The sequence below is a fragment of the Lissotriton vulgaris genome, chromosome 2_1, assembly GCF_964263255.1.
Source record: "Lissotriton vulgaris chromosome 2_1, aLisVul1.2, whole genome shotgun sequence".
Taxonomy (NCBI): domain Eukaryota; kingdom Metazoa; phylum Chordata; class Amphibia; order Caudata; family Salamandridae; genus Lissotriton; species Lissotriton vulgaris.
Genome location: NC_141687.1, coordinates 868,536,164 through 868,553,495, shown reverse-complemented (window position 1 = coordinate 868,553,495; position 17,332 = coordinate 868,536,164). Strand labels below are relative to the sequence as shown.

The window sequence follows — 17,332 nt, the reverse complement described above, 5'->3', positions numbered from 1 at the left end:
TTTGTCCAGTTGCCAATGGTCAACAGGCATTCTTCATTGGAACGCTCTTTTCAGCTTTTTTAAGTTCCTGGAGCTGCCCAGGGAATCAGCCTCATGATCTTTGGAGACCTTTCAGTCCTTGGGTTTCAAGAGGAAGGGGGTCCAAACTCCTCAGGTCCCTCTAACAGGTCGCAAAAGGCAAGAGCAGCAAATTCAGACTGCCTGGCATCCTTTCGCAAGTCTGGCATTTTTCTGAGAAAGGCGCTATACATTTACCCCCAGTCAAGAGATCTGGGTTAAATCCATCAATCTTTTGCTCACCATGCCACCCCAGTTTAGACCCAGCCATATTCAAATCAGTGTTGACCCTGTTCCTGTACCATGAAGAAACTTCCTAAGTAAGTGAGAATGTACTTTTACACCTGCATTACTTCTCACTACAGATTGCAAAAATAGCAACACCCCAGACGTTCCTATTGCTCATGAAGCAAGCAAGCAAGCTTCATAAGTATGACAACTATTGCCAGTAACTCCTAGTATTTGTGTTTCTGTGTTGTATGTGATGTTAGTATCTTTTCTTTTACAGGGCTTATTAAAAGCAAATGGTGAGGTTCCAGGTGACTGCACCTGCTTGAACTACCAGGTACATGGGTAACCATTAGTTGATAATTCTTTTTGTCTTTCTACAGGTCATTGAGCTTGTAGCAGACAGCTGTAGGCACATTTAGCCTAATATTTCACTTTTCTGTAAATTCATCTTGATATTATCTAGAAAAACGTGAGTAAGGTGGGGAAGTTGTGCCCCCGTCCTGAAGAAGGAGCTTGCCTCCAAAACATGTCGACACACACCAGAGGTCCTGTTCATTAACACATCAGATTTGACCTCACACTGCACCCTTTTTTAATAGTACCAGCCAGAGTTTAGAATGAATTTTTTTCCAATATACTCATGTGCCAGGTACTTTTTAAACCTTCACCACGTCCCACCACTCACTTGTAAATACACCCCACACACATGCACCACACATAGTCATTAACTATAAGTGCTCCCGCGTAGTCTTTGGTCGCAGCACGCCGCATCTCGTTAGAAGGGTGCGAAGACCCCGATGATGAAGCATGACACCAAGGGGCCTGTTGGTGTGTGAGGGGTATTTTACAAAACACTAAGTGCTTCAACACTTGTTGAACACTTCACCCTACCTGCGAGTTGGATTCTCCTTGTTTATTAAAGTATCTCTGTGGAGCAAGAATCCAACCCCCTGTGCTCTACCTTCCCCTCTTGTTTTTTTTTTATATTTCTAACTTTCATACATGTTGCCCTATAAGTCATGTATAAAGGTGACTTGTAACAGGAAGGCATAGGATGATACTTTGATTGTTTTTTTTAACATAGTAATAGTTGACACTATTCTTACTGTTTTAGATGTTACACTGAACTGTTGGTTGATAATGTGCACATTCCTGACGATGAAGAGTTTGATACCTCAAATATCAATACTGCGGAACAAAATGAGGCGCACGAAAGGTAATTTTATAAGTTTTAATTCTGATTTATACATTTAATTTTTAACTAATACAATTGATAGCTTAGCTTTATTTATTTCCTGTATTTCAGTGAGAGCGATGATATAACGTTGAAGGATCTACTATCAAACCTTGCTTTACAAATTGACTCTGAAAAGACATGCAAGTTCAACATAAATCGGCGAAACATTTGGGATGGAGCATGTCGTGCGTTCCTTCGCAAAACCTATAAAGCAACCAACCGTATATCTGTTATGTTTACTGATTCCTCTGGTAACTCTGAAGGAGCTGTTGATTTTGGCGGCCCAACACAGGAATTTTTGCGATTGTTAATGCATCATTTACAGCACAGCAAACTCTTCGAGGGACCCGAAAACAGGAAGACACTCAGTTGTGATGCCCAAGGTACCTTACATTTATTATATTCCAACCTTTCTAAACTGCTCAAATTCTAGAAGAGGGAAAAGATATTTATTAAAAGTGTAAATAATGTTTATAATATATTACTTACTGACTTCTTCAAAGTTTGTTTGATACCACTGATCAGGCATTCTCAAAGAATTTTTACTAAAAGGGGAATATTGAAGGGAATACTGAACTATACTATTCATTTATGCAGCAAGAGCAGACTGATTTAAATTCCACCCACTGAATATATCCATTGCAGCCTGTAAAACAACCTTGCTAGCATGTACTCCATTATATATTTTATGTTTGCTTTGTATTAAATGAGGGGCTAAGGTTTTCCTGCAGTAGTTACTGTTATCAATTGAGAGAAATTTCTCTGACAAGTACTTCAAATAATGCCTAACTTTAGAGATTCTGCATTAGGTAAAATTAGTTGATGCTCGGGGGCAGCAGTGTGTATGAATTAATCACCCAAACTGTACAGATGCATCCTGCATATTTGGAAACATAGGCCCATATATCAAAGGCAATAACCCACTGCGTGAATTAGTTTGATACATGGGACTTGAGACACTGGTTGGGTCATAACGGTAGGAGTTTTTGTTGTGTATAGAAATTCCAGTCCATTGTAGATGCAGATCTTAAAAAACAAGTTCTCAGGATAGACTCTTTCCTCCACTGGAGACCATCAAGACATCTTCTTGGAGGTTTGAGAAAGCAGAACGTTTTGGGTACAGCACCTTACTTATGGTAAAGTTCAGAATATGTTGCAGCTAAAAGAAAGAAACATCTGGAAGGTCCAAAAATTGTATGTAATATTCTATTCCTGGTTAAACACCCTGTTGTGAATCTCTTTGGGAAGGAATGAGTTGTACCTTTTAATCAGAAACTACATATATAAGCACGAGGTGGAGACATTTAATCTGAGTTATTAATTCATGTCCCCAACAATCATCCTCCAAGGAATTTAACTTTGCCAGCTTTCATCCCTTATTGGAAGTTGTGCCTGGTGATGTCGGGTTCCTTGGTGAGGGAGAGAATGGGTTGGGTGTCGAATGCGTAGAGGGACGATGTTGAACCTTTGTTTCTGATGATGCCTGTGAGGGGCGCCATGTATACTTTGAAGATGGTGGGGCTGAGGCCGGAACCTTGGGGTACTCCGCATCTGGTCTCTGTTGGTTGTGATAGGAAATAAAGAAGTCTTATTCTCTGTGTTCTGTCCATGAGGAATGAGCGGATCCAGTCTAAGGCTTTTCCTTGGATGCTGGTGTCGTGGAAGCTGGTGGTTAGTGTGTGGTGGGAGACAGAGTCGAAGGCTGCTGATAGGTCCAGGAGGATGAGGGCTTCCGTTTGGCCTTGGTCAAGGAGTGCGGGGATGTCATCTGTGGCGGCGAGGAGGGTGGTCTTGGTGCTGTGGTTGCTGCAGAATCCGGAATGGGAGATGTCTAGGATGTTGTTGGCTTCAATGAAGTATGTTAGCTGGGTGCTGATGGCCTTTCCGATGACCTTGGCTGCGAAAGGAAGCAGCAAGATGGGCCTGAAGTTCTTGCAGTCCACCGGGTCTGCGAGGATTTAATTTGGAGGGGGTTGACTTAGGTGCGCTTCCAGTTGTCGGGGAATGTGACGGTCACAATGGAGCAGTTGATGGTTCAATGTAGCTCGGATGCGATGGCTGTGGCAGCCCTGTGTAAGATGTGTGGCGGGCAGGGGTCTGTTGGGTGACATTGCTGGGGGTGGGGGTTGAGGCATTGCAGAGGTCTTGGTCATCCAAGTTGTAATAGAGCGTCTTGATCTTGAGATGAAAGAAGGAGCTGAGTCTATTGCAGAGATCTTGGGAGTGAGGGGCATCTGTTTCGCTGTTGGGTTTGTCAAATTCCTGTATGATGGAGAAGAGGTCCTTGGAGTTGTGGGTGTTGGAGAGTATTCTGTCTTTGAGGAAATTCTTCTTTGTGGATTTGATGAGTTTGTGGTATGCCGTGGTGGCTGTTTTGTAGGGGATGCGTGTTTCCGGAGTTTTGCTGTTTCTCCATGTCTTTTTCAGTCGACAGCAGGCATGCTTGGATTCTTGGAATGCTGTGGTGAACCAGTTTGCTTTCTTGTTGTGTTGTCTTGTAGTCTTCTGGAGGGGAGCGAGTGTGTTGGTTCAGTTGACGATCAATTGGTGGAGGTTGCAGATTGTGCATGGGAGGCGACGCGTGTGCTTCTGTGTGGTGCGTTTTCTAAAGGAGAAGTGGATGCAATGGTCAGCCCAGAGCAGTTCCATAATGTGACAGAGGAAGATGCTATTTCCTCCTGCGAAGACAGGGTCAAGTGTGTGTCCTGTTGTGTGAGTGGGGGCAGAGATAAGTTGCTGCAGTCCTATGTTGCTGAGGTTCTCTAGGAGGGCAGGGGTGTTAGGGTTGTGGTGGTTATTCAGGTGGAAGTTTAGTTCTCCAAGTAGTATGTAGTCTGTGGAGGCGAGTGCGTGGGATGTGATGGGGTTAGCAATGACATTGGTGAATGGAACATGGGGCCAGGCAGTCTGTAGGTGACGGTTCCGCTGAGGTTAGTTTTTGGGTTGGTCTGGAAGTGGATGTGTTCTATGTGGGCGAGGCATCGTCCGAGTCAGTGGTTGTCATGCAGAGGGAGCTTTTGTGGATGCTGGCGAGTGGGGCGGGTGGAGCGGTCTTTCTTCATGATCTTGCATTTGATCATTACTAGATATAAAAAATAACCTCAACTGTCGTTAAATTTTAGCATGCAAAACCTGTCGAAAGACAATGGGAGAGAAAAACAGGGTATTTACTATATCATGCAGATTTTGGTGTTTTAAACACCAAGATCTGCATGCTATTCTCCACAAACTAGTAATAAGTGTTATTGATCACAACCAATATTTAATGTACCCTATGGTAAAATGATTTATCAGGTGCCTAAAGTAACAGGTAAACTTGTAATCAGGCCATCCGTCTAAAACTCTTGTTCTCTCAAAAATATATTGGGGTCCTGATTTATAAAGTTACTGTTAAGAGTGCAGAGTCTTGAACTGGGGTCCTGATTTATAAAGTTACTGTTGTGAGTCGAGTGTCTTGAACTGCAGTGTGGAGATTCTGCACCGAGTACGGAGACTATGGCCCAAGTACAATGATTAAGCCCCGTGTGTGAAGGCTCCGCCACAAATGCCGAAACTCTGCATGCTTGACTTTACTGCACGTGTACCTTCGTGAATCAGGCTGTGGATTCTTGGATAATGTTTTTTAGATTTTATGCAATAAATTTAGTTTCAGAGATATATAATAAATGTTTTATAGATAAGCAGAACGCAATACATTTAATTTATTTTTTCTTGTTTAAGGTATGCGAAATGATGACTATTACCATGCTGGGCAAGCCCTGGCCGTTTCCCTAGTTCACGGGGGGACTGCTCCAAATTTTGTGTCGCCTGTTTTGTATCAATGTTTAGTTTCTGATGCAAAAAATGTGAATTGCAGTTTGGTAGATGTGGTAGATCCGGATACACGAGACATGTTGCAAGAGGGAAGCAATAGATAGTAAACATTTGTGCTGATGAATGTTTATCAATATTTATTATTTTGTTTTCACATAGTTGTGGGTCTATAAGTCAAAAACATGCAAATCATTTGTGTTTAATTTTGTGGTTAATAGTTATTCATGTACCTTAGATTTATGTATAATTGCCAAATGTACTATAAACGAATATGAAAAGAAATCACACTCATCTATTTGGAATTGGGTCAATCCTGAATGTCTATTCCCGGTCCTCCACACTTTTTTAAAGTTTCCAGAGCAACCTCTACGTATTTGCTACTCTCTCAACTGCCATACACAAATCCCCATTCTTGCATCAGTGATCAATCAAGAACGTCCTACTGTTAACCCGATGTTGATCTATATTTCTTGGTGATACCACCAAATCAAAAGTATGTGATATGTTCTTGATATGTCAGAGTCTTCACATTACCAGAAGACAAAGTTACAGTCACATAACTAGAGTCATACCATCTACCACTTGCAGTTGCCCCATGAGACTTCCCTGGAATTGCTACAGTTTTCAACACTGACTAATAACATAATAGAAGGGGCCTTCCTGACCATGTTTCTGCAAACAATGTGATATAGGAGAGGACCTATACATCTGTATTCTGGATTAATACACTCAGTGTGGAATTTTGCAATTGAACTAAAAGAAAACCTACTGCCAAACACATTCAGGTACATTAGGCCATTGTGCTAGTCATCTTTGTCTAATTCTCTTGCACTCTTTCCAAGTTGGTGTTCCATTCAGCGAGAGAGTGTAGCTAGTGTAAAACTACAGTAGCATTAACTACAGTAGCAGTTGATACTGTTTTAGTCCATTGACTGTTAAACGTTTGGAAACATTCAACTTACTGAACAAATATGTTTATTTAGCAGATGGCCATATTTTTTGTTACTATTTATTCAAAATATAACAATCTTAATTTTTCCATAGATTGAGGATGCTTCGGCTCTTGAAACTCTTCAAGGATAGATTCAAAAACACAGCACAATTCTAAGTGTGGCAGGTTGCTTCCGTCCATTAAAATCTCTGAATGACAAAAAAGAACTATTGGAAGATATCATCAATTGGTACATTGTGGGGAGGACTGTTCCTTCACTAGTTAGGTACAGCGATATTTATATGCATATGCATTATAAAAGAATATCATTTTGACTTTGCAATACATGCATGTCCATTTTTAAAAAGTAATTACTATAAATCACTGTCCATCCTAATGGCATCATACATATTCACACTGTCAGAAATGTCCCAAACACAGATTGTGAAATCAAGCACATCATGTGTTTCAAATATATTTTACATTTACTTTGTTTCAGTTTTTTATTGGCATTTTACAATACAACTTGTGCAGTCCTTCCTCCAGAGGGCACAAATAGAAGGCTAACCAAAATTACAGGAATCCCAACAATCCCATATGTTCAGCCCACACAGCACAAATCAAAATAAAGAAAACAAACAATAAGAAATAAAAAAAGGCCTTCCCACCTTCCCAACTTTCCTAAATAGAAATTGCAAAATAAATTATGCAACAACTACCTTCTTTTCATAGTCACAATGGGCATCAGCATACAAAGCAGAGCATCAGAGGTATTGGACTTCTCATATTCAAGTCTTGGCATCCCAAAAGGAGTTCTAAAAATGTAACAGATTCAGGGCTTGCATGTGTATGGGATAGAAAAGTAATGGCAGCCTCGTGAATAAAAACTTGATTAGCATGCCACACATTTCCTCAACGTTTCTAAATGTATCCACCAGGAAATTGAACAGTCTCACAGTTGTCCGAATAGACTGAGATATCACATTAAAACGGGTGGAGGGTCAACTTCATTCCGATCCGCCGCCTTGTTTTAACTGACCCCAAACTATTCCACAAATTCAATTGTTTGATATTTTAACAAGTTACAGCATAGTCCCAACAAAGCAAAACTGGTATATCCAAGTATCACTTTAAATTCTGTAATGATTTCCAGAAAAGGGGGACATGAGGACTTTACCACCATATGTGTTTAAAGCCTCATAATAATCCACAAACTGCCAACAAAGAGTGTTGGCCTATTTTTCAAACTGAGTAGGATATAGATCTCAATCAAATTTCACCTGATAATGAGCTTCCCTTCCTGCTAGCGTGTGCAAGATTTTTTTGGAATTACACCATTGCGTAGACCGGAGTAGTACCATCTAACTAAGGCCCTCAATGTTATCTTAAAATTCTTGCAGAGTATGAGTTGGGACCGAGGTGAGTAGCATATTATTTAGAAAGGTGATCCTAACCTTAGGCCCTCCTGCACAAACATCTCAACTGAAAGGAGATCTTTAAATCTCTGGAAGCTGCTTATTTGTTCAGGGTTGGAGAGACCAATTAGACCATTGAGTGTATCTTATACATTTACAAGAAATTTACTATTGCAGGCTCCAACAGTAAAAGTATCTCTTTTCCCTGAAACCTAACAGATAGTATGGCAGCCCCTCCCTCCTACAGGTTAATAAAGGGACCTGGATTTATTGCCCGTTTAAATGATGTATTCAAATCAATGGCGTGGGTGGAGAGGGGAATGATGTCAATGCAGATTTCTTAATAACCATGTCTAGACTATGAAAGTTGCCTTTGTGGGGGTTGCTTAAGTATGAATTCAGATTTTGACTTCCAGAACAGGTCCCAAATGTAGCATCCTATCACCACCCTTTCCATATGTGGCCAATGTTTCTCTGCGTCTGTGTTTGTCAGAGCAACCACTTTACTATTGCCCTCATTTGGGCTACTCTGTGGTATAAGGGCAAGTCCGGGTATGGCAAGTCACCCCCCATGGTTTGGTAGTCATGTATATTTATGCCTGTTTATCAGAGAGTGTAGCCCTCTCTGCCTGCCCAATAAAACAACTGTTCAACTGATTAAGGGATGCCAACAGTTTCCTGCAGACCAATATAGCATGTGCCTGGAAAAGATAGAGGACTAGAGGAACTAAGTTTACCTTAATGGAATTGAGCCTCCACAATGAAGATGGGTACAGAGAGGACCACCTCCGACAGTTCTCTCATATAACCTGAAGAAGTGGTGGAAAGTTAGCTTTGTAAAGGTCCTAAGTCTTAGGAGTTAATATAACACCCAGGTATGTGCCTGCCTTATTTGTCCATTGGTACTGGGTGTTTAGTGCTAGTTACTCAACCTTGCCCCAAGATAGTGTAAGCCTGAAAATTCTTGACTTTGCTGTGTTTACAATGAAGCCTTATACTCCCTTAAAGCGAGTAAGAAGGTGTTGAATTCAAGGGAAAAATCTTGAGGGATCAGTAAATGATTAAAGGACATCATCAGCGAACAAGAATGCTTTATGAATCTCCTGCCCAAACATTATGCTTCCGACCTCCTGGTCGGCCCTAATGAGCTTCACAGGGTTGTATGCTAAGAGCATAAAGAAGCAGTGAGAGTGGGAAGCCCGTCCTTGTCTCGACCCATTGATACCCTCTCTTTCTTCTGCAATTCACTAGGATTTGGGACATAAGATTATTGCAATTCAGCCAAACCAATGCTATAAATCTGTGATCAAACCTCTCTATAGTCCTCGTGAGGAAGACCCAGTTCCACCCAATCGAAAGCTTTCTCGTGTCCAAGGCCACTATATGACCAGGATCTTATTTATGTTGACCTTTTCCACCAGCTGTTATCATATGTCTCTTAATTATACAAATCCTGACTGTGCTGTGAAACAGAGCTATTCAGCTTTACTGCTGGAATTCCAGAGAAGGATTTAACATCAAGATTTAACAAGGGTGTCGCTCTGTAGGAAGCAGAGCTGGTGAGATTTCTTTGGTTTAGGTGTTACTGTAAGTAGGGCTTCACTCATTGTTATTGAAAGTTTGCTATTTTGTGGGATACTATTAAATAAGGTTGTTACGTCAGGTACCAACACTGGTGGGTGTGTCTTAAAGAAATCACTTGTAATGCAGTTGGCCCCAGGGGCCTTGTGCATTTTAAGCTCCTTATTTGCAAGAGGTTCTATATTCGAATACCGCTGTGTTAACTCTCCGTTGATTAGCTATCCCCTGTCTGTCCGGCAATCTCAGGGAGTTCAGTGTACAAAACGGACCCCAGTCTGCACTTGTGTTTACGGGGAAACCCTTGCTCCAGCACCAGAAGCTGATATCCTCATTAAAAGTGTACGTTCTGTTTACAGGGGAGCATCAGCCAGGCACAAATTTGTAGATTTAATTCAGGGCAATCACTGCGCCATGCTGCCTTGCTCATCACAATATCTTTGCTCAGCCAATTTGGGTCACTGCTGATCCCAGCCATGCTAAATATCTGTCCCCTCAATCCACCAAGCGCCTTTAATGATCAACAGGCTCTCCCCTGCAGACTGCCTCAGAGAGCCCTCTACATTACTCAGCCACAGGGCGCCATCTTACCAGGGTCGGACATTGGCAGCCTGCATCTGAGGTATTTTCTACTTGTCCCCCTTCCAGCAGTAGACAGGGTGACTAACTATCACTTGTCAGCAGAACGAAGGCCAGGGATTAAAACAGTTTGTAAAAATTCCTAAAATGGGTTTCTGACTCCATACAAATTTGATATTTGGAAGGAGTGTATTGTAGGCGTCACTTCAAAAATACTGAATCAATATAAGATGATTCAACATTTTACGACTAAAAACCAGGTGGTCTTTTCATCTAATGCATAAAATAACAATGTATTATGCAGGGTTGGCCAGGCCTTGCTAAAAGTCCAAGCACAGTTTCTAAGGTCCTATTCACACACTCCAAAGGGTCCACAGTTTGAAGTCGAAAATTGGCTGCCAAAAAGATCTGAAAATCAACAGTTTGTCATCTACTAATGTGCATGCTGGGTTTGGTTACTTTTTTTTTAAAAAAAGCTGCAGGTCATGTGCTACCTTGCTGCTAGGAAATCATCACACGACCACAGGAGAAAGAGAAGTTGCCTTTGTCAGTGGTCTCCAACAGCTAGCTTTAAATATTCCTATTTAGACTGAAGCTCGAACATATGGCACTGAAGGATTTTTAGATGTGTCATAGACATACCTTAATTTTATAATAACTTTTACATTATAATTTGACCAATAGTTCCACTATTTATGATTAGGTATTCTTTTTTCTTTATTGCAGATTAAAGGAGGGGTTAAAAACTCTGGGAGTACTTCAGGCCATGGAAATTCATAAACAACTGTTTGAAGAGGCATTCATTTGGGTGGAACACGAAATCACCACTGATATCATAAATGGAATGTTTAACATTCAATTCAGTTCATCTGGCAGTAACCACCGGTTACAGGAAGAACACATCATTGGTTACTGGAGAGATTACCTCCAAGATTGTGAAGGCAAGTGAAATTCTTTCATTTTGTTACAGCTCAACTATTGATGAGACACATCTGTTGAAACTATAATTTAAACCAGCCTATTATGGCAAACATGGTGTCAAAGACTTCCGAAAGATATTGTAGAGAAAGAGAGTTAAGGAGGAACAGGCCAACCCGTTTTATTTGTACAGAGTAAAATATATAATAAGAACAAAAGGATAATGCATCCAAAATTGTAAAGTCTATACCTACTTTATTTCAATCTTCATTTTGTAAGATATGTCTATTATTAATGTTGTTCAGGCTTAATTGTAGTGTCCTGGCAGTAAAATGTTAGCTACCCCGATAGAATGATGCTTCATGTACTGCATCAAGGAAAAGTAATACAAATCAATATAGAGCATGGTTGGGTCTGCTGTGTGGGTCTCTGACAGAATAAAGCCTTTTCACAGGGGAGATTGCAGCTACCTCCAGCCCAAAGCCTTTAAGATAAGGTTATTGGCTTGTCGCAGTTGTTTATATAAACAGTGGTTTTTGTGTGTGAAGACTCAGAGAGTGTCAGATGCAGGTCTCGCAGCAGAGAATACCTATGCTACTCCATGTTGAACAATGGGAAGACTTCTATTAACACCTTGGCTGCTATGACTTTTCCCCTCCTGTGCTGGAACCTCATCGAACCCCATTGTTCATGACGAGCTCAGCTCGTCATAAGCACAGCTCCAGTGTGCCTCATGACGAGCTGAGCTCGTCGTGAGCAGCTAAGGGGTTAAAGGGAGAGTAAGGCGAGCAGGATTGTGGAAATGGTAACATACTCTCACACCAGATCTCAAAGTGTTATCTGTTGTTAACAACAGATCATCTTGATTTGAGGAGTTTTTTGTGAAATGATGCACAGCAAATCAGCAGGGGTTTTATTATTCACATATCAACCATTACTGGAGTATTCATTTAGCAGATGAAATAAAAAAATCACAATCGTTGCAGTAATCACAATTTTACTAGTTTGACTCATATTTCTTTTTTCTTTTAGAGCTTGCATGTGAAGCCAAATTAAAGGACATTCTGTGTTTTGTGACTGGCGCTAACACAGTTCCACCACTTGGCTTTAATCCTCAGCCATCAATAGACTTTATGCATGCATGCGATGGCCAAGTCGAAATGTCTATGTTTCCAGAGGCAAACACCTGTGGAAATGTGTTGCACCTCCCCCTTTCAATATCCTTTGAAGAATTAAAAAAAAACATGGACTTTGGGATACTGAATTCTCCAGGATTTGGACGAGCCAAATGATCACATTGAAATGAGGGGTATAAGGTTTACATATATGACAAAGTAGTTATGGATACAAAGGATTGATCATGCTGTTGTCGGGGAAGGTGAGAGTCTTGTGGCAGCATACGAAATGCAAGGGCATTGAACTTCTGTGAAATCAACTCAATGCCACAGGGCAGGTCTCTGTGCCTTGATAATAGCACATTTCTTTCCCTTCCTGTCTTCATCATGGCAAATTAGAAAATGTATTGAAAAAAATATTTTTCCTGAAACTTTGTCAATGTTTGTTTTTGCAATGATTAATAAAGTTTTTTTCTAAACTATCTTCACCAATAAAACTACATTGGTTGTCAATAAATAGAAGTTCTTCAGAATGACGGAGTTCTTAGTTTCATCTTTTTAGTGTGTCTTGTGTTAGACCCTGTTTGGGTGGCCACTGGGCAAGCAGGGGCTACTGGGCCTGAGGCCTGTGGTAATTTACCTCTGATTTAAAAGGCTACAGTGAACCTTTGGCTGTGCAAACTAGGCTATGTACAATCTCTTTAACACTTCACTCTTAGTTGTAGCAATGGCAAGCAGTTCCAGGCTTCTCAGTGAGGTAGTCTGAGGGTATGTAAACTCGAAAGTCATCTATTGGCCTTCAAAGCAGTAACTGATCATCTAACCCATAGCTTTACTTTGCTTATGAAAAATAACTTTATACAAATGTAAAATGTAATGCTTCAAAGAACAGGTTATAGCTACAATTACTTTACTGAGCTACTGTGCCTTGTGCCCTAGTCCTCCTCCCAGGTGTTTCCATCCTTCTGGGTTCGAGCTCTCTAGTGTCAGTAACAAGGGTCAGGTGCTGATTATCATTATGAACTGTCTCAAGCAGACCCACGTGACAATTTCCACCCGAGTGAAGTTGGTTCAGCCCACCATGAGTGGGCAGATGCAAAAAGAACAATTGATGGACAGAATGCAGAACAATGTCATCCATTCACCTCAGTACAGAGCTCTGGGCCTAACTCCATCATTTTTTTGTGCTCACCATGCCATTCCAGTTTGGACATAGCCATATGCAAATCAGTCTTGAACCTGCGCCCAATGGGAAGAGTCCAGCCCAAACTGCCAGGCCAGGTGCTCCCTGGACTGGAAACAAGCATCCTAGGACTGATTTCGGGGTTTCAACCCTCATCAGTCAGGATAGCTTGACTCCAGTGGCATGGAGAGCACTGCACCCATGTAACCCCGAAACGGGTCCTAGGATGCTTGTTTCCGGTCCAGGGAGGACCTGGCTTGGGAGTTCGGGATGGACTGTTCCCATGAGGCACAGGATTAAGACTGATTTGCATATGGCCAGGTCTAAACTGGGGTGGCATGGTGAGCAAAGGGATGATGGATTTAACCTAGATCCCCTGACTGGGGGTGAATGTTTTGATTTGTTCTGCATTCCGTCCATCAATTGTGTGTCTTTTGGACCACGAGTGGTCAGCAGGGACCGACTGCACTGTGTTGTGAACCCCCAAATTGCAGGGCACATCCACAAAGATTCACATAACTCCAAGGGGAACTTGGTTCCTACACTACCTTCAGAGAATAGGAAAAAAGGCAGGCGTATCTCACTCTTCTCTGCAATTAGTTATGCTCATCTCGATCCTGACTTTTATGAGTCCGAGAGTCCTTTCAGAGAAGCTCTTATCTGAAAGGAGTCTTTGTAAATGTGAGGAGCCTCTACCTGGAACCTGAAAGCAGTCAACATCACAACTATTGGTGTTTTCCTTTATAATAGAATAGACAATATGGACAATCTGCACATAAAAACCTTGTGCATCAGAATATGGCAAATATATAATAATAATCCCAGCACTCATACTATCAAATAAAAAGAACATTAGAAAAACTAAAAACATATTTTTATTGCACTTCCATACTATTGGTAATGAATTTGCTTAAACCATACCTACAGCCTATATGGAAAATATGAGCAGCTTTACAATTATTATATTGGTGTGTGAGTAGTAGTGTCCCAAAATATTTTACGCCAATTCATATCGTACCACTAAATACATTTAAAGCTTGCACTTGTAGGTCTGTTTACAACTTTCTCATCAATAATTCTCTTTGGAAATGTTTGTGGAAGTTGTTAAGTCTGACGTATCTGTATCACAGAACAAACAATGCCTCAGTTAGAAGCATATATAAACGGTAAGGAAATGTATCGAAAAATGCCTCTTAAGATGCTCTTTCATGGGTTGAATGACCTTGTAATGCTGCTTCTAACACATTGCTCTTTGAACAGCTGAATGGAAGTTTCATATGCTGCGTTGCTGTTTGTTGGTCTACGTAAAGCCTAACTGCCTGAAAAATAATATAACCATCTTGCACACTCTGTTGAGTATTATCACCATTCAAAGCATTAGTTTTTCTAGACCCTAAGCCGAGCAGGTACACACTCTAATGAGTAACATGCATGCATCATCAGAAAAGAAAGCCCTGCCACACATGTCAGTTCCTATGACATGATGCTCTCTCTTCCGAGAGCTGACATGCAGATAGGGGGTTCCAACATTTGGGCTGAGGACACAGCAGGTAGCAGCCGAGGCCTCCGCCACTGTACTTGGAGAAGTACGGACTCCAGTGAAGAAACAGGCCTTCGGCTTTCTATGAACCTGCTTCTGGACTTGAATTATCGGTCCCCCGATCAGGCTGCATCATCGAGAAAATCTGTTGCAGCAACGGGGGGTCCTACACTCGAACCTGCACACCCTTCACCTTTAGCTTTGAAGATTGAGCTTTAACAGCTGACAGTTTTCAAACTTCTTCACAAAGTATGTGATGTTATTCTGGCAGCCAGGCGCACCTCCACCAAGTGAGTATACGCCAGCCCGCTGGGATAAATTTGTTGCATGGTGTTTATCTAGGAACATTAGTCCTCTAACTGCTCCCCTTTCTCAGGTTCTCCTGTTTGGTCTATTCTTGGCCCTGCCGGTCCCTGCTCTTGGCACAGTTACTTTCAGGCCATTTCAGCCATTTTGTGGTTGACAGACAATCTTCTTTGTTCAAGACACCTTTTGTGGCTAGGTTCCTCAAAGGTTTGCAACATACATTTCCTCCCAGGCCATTCAGCATGCTTCATTGTGTCTTATTGCGTGCACACTTTGCTCTGGCCATTGATGAACCATCAAGACTGCTTTTTTAGTGTCCATTACATTGGCCAGAATGGTCAGCGAATTGCAGCCACTCTATGTAAACTCTCCCTACACCATCTTTTATCTGGACAATCTCGTACTCCGGACACATGCCTCCTTACTCCCGAAGGTTGTGACTCCTTTCCATTTAGGCCAGAGTGTCACACTGCCTAACTTTCTTTCTCCGCCTCACACTTCAAAGGAGGAGGAGCGACTCCATTGTCTGGACCCAAAAAGAGAGTTGTTGTTTCTAACTTTATCGCACAAAAGATTTCCAGGTGGACGATAAACTCTTTGTGGGGTACAAAGGTGCTAAGAAAGGGAAGGTTGTGCAGAAATGGACCATCTCAAGAGGGATAGTGCTCTGCACAAATAACATCTATGTATTGGGCAAGAAGCAAACCCCTGAGGGGTTGCTTGCTCATTCCACTAAAGCCAAGGCTGCAACCACTGCATTAGCCTAAGTAGTCTCTGTCCTAGTCATCTGTGAGGCAGCAACATGGGCATCTCTGCAGATGCCTACAAAGCGCTACTGCCTGAATAGTCAGGTCCTTTGTGAAGGGCACTTTGTCTGCTTAGTCCTGTAGGACTTCCTGGTTTAAATTAGCTTTGTATGCCCACCTCCCAGGAGAAATGCTTCAGTCTTGTATTCTAAGGTAAGGAATCTGTGGCTAGAAATCTCTATCAGATGAACAAGTTACTTACCTTTGGTAATGCCTTATCTGGTAGAGTATCTATGTAGCTGTAGATTGCTTACTGGTCATCCCATCCTCCATGATCGCAGACCTGATTACAATGTGAGGGTCACCCTTCTAAGGGCCTTCGAATTTCAGTTCAGTTGTCAGTCTTCATCATAGCTCTGCATTCATGGGGTGGAAAGTCGCAAAAGGAACTGACATCAGTGCTCCAGGGTGGTATTTATATAGGCACCACGCATTACATTGCCGGTGCAGACACCACCAACACAGAGCCGAATGAGGCCACCTTTCAGTGTGCAAGGGTACTGCTTGAAATCTTCTGGATCTAGTCTGACTCCTAGGTAATATTCTATGGTTAGGAATCTTCAGCTAAGTAGAGTCTCTACCAGATAAGGCATTACCAAATGTAAGTAACTTCTTGTGAGAAACAGACTGCAATGGTTAGAGGGACCAGGTAGACAAATTGTACAGGAAGAGGAGTGTGGCACGGGGGAGATAGATATTGAGGTAAGATCTCAATGGGACCAAGTGAGGAAAAATGCATTATTGTGCAAAAGAAAGATAGGAAGCATGAGTGTTTCTAGGAGCCCAGTCACAAAAACAAAGCAAAGTAAGAACAAAGCACGAAGAGATATAGGGCAGAAAATGGCAGCACCAAAGAATAAAGAAGGAAAGGAATACAACTGATTGCATGGGATACTCCGAGTATGTACAGGGGAGTGGAAGAAAGAAATTACACAATATTAAGAGTAAGCCAGAAAGAGAAGTATACTAAAGTTCATACCCTGTTGAGGTGGGATGAGGCGACAACACCAAGAAGGAGTACACATGGGAAGCTAAAGGACTAAATGCAGGGAATAGATCCAGGTTGGAATGGGATCTAAGGAGAAATGGTACATGGAAGTGGGCAAGAAGGGCGGGAAGTAGACAAATCAAAGGGGTCAAGGCTCTGTAAGGCACAGGACTGAATGGAAGACGTAGCCCAAGCATACAGAATACAAACTACGCCACCATGGAAACTGACACAAAGATACTACATGTTAAATTCAGTGCTGGATGCTAAAGGAACAGGATTCTCCTAAGGGCTCCCCTCGAAATTGTCTGAAAAACCTAACAAATAAATTGCCTTCAGCTAAGCTGTAGGCTGTGTGCCTGTTGGAAAGTGGATTATTGGTAGGAAAAATGTAGGTCTGCCAGTTGCAATAAGACCACTAACACATGGTAGGACTCAGCATAGGTCTTACAAAATTATTCCTATGCTCAACCCTGGGTAACGTGGCTGCGAGCAGACAGGCTTAACTTCAAAGACAGGTATGTAAAGCATTTAAAACACAATTTCAAAGCAACGCATAATAAAAATCCAACACCAATTTAAAAAAATAGTAAATACTTGTATCTTTAAAATGACACAAAATCCACAAAAATGAA

At 41.7% G+C, this 17,332-nt stretch overlaps 1 pseudogene; it reads left to right on the top strand.

Annotated features, from left to right (window-relative positions):
- The first annotated feature begins 360 nt into the window (after positions 1-360).
- LOC147731325 (G2/M phase-specific E3 ubiquitin-protein ligase-like) lies at positions 361-12,051 on the top strand (annotated as a pseudogene).
- Positions 12,052-17,332: the final 5,281 nt, after the last annotated feature.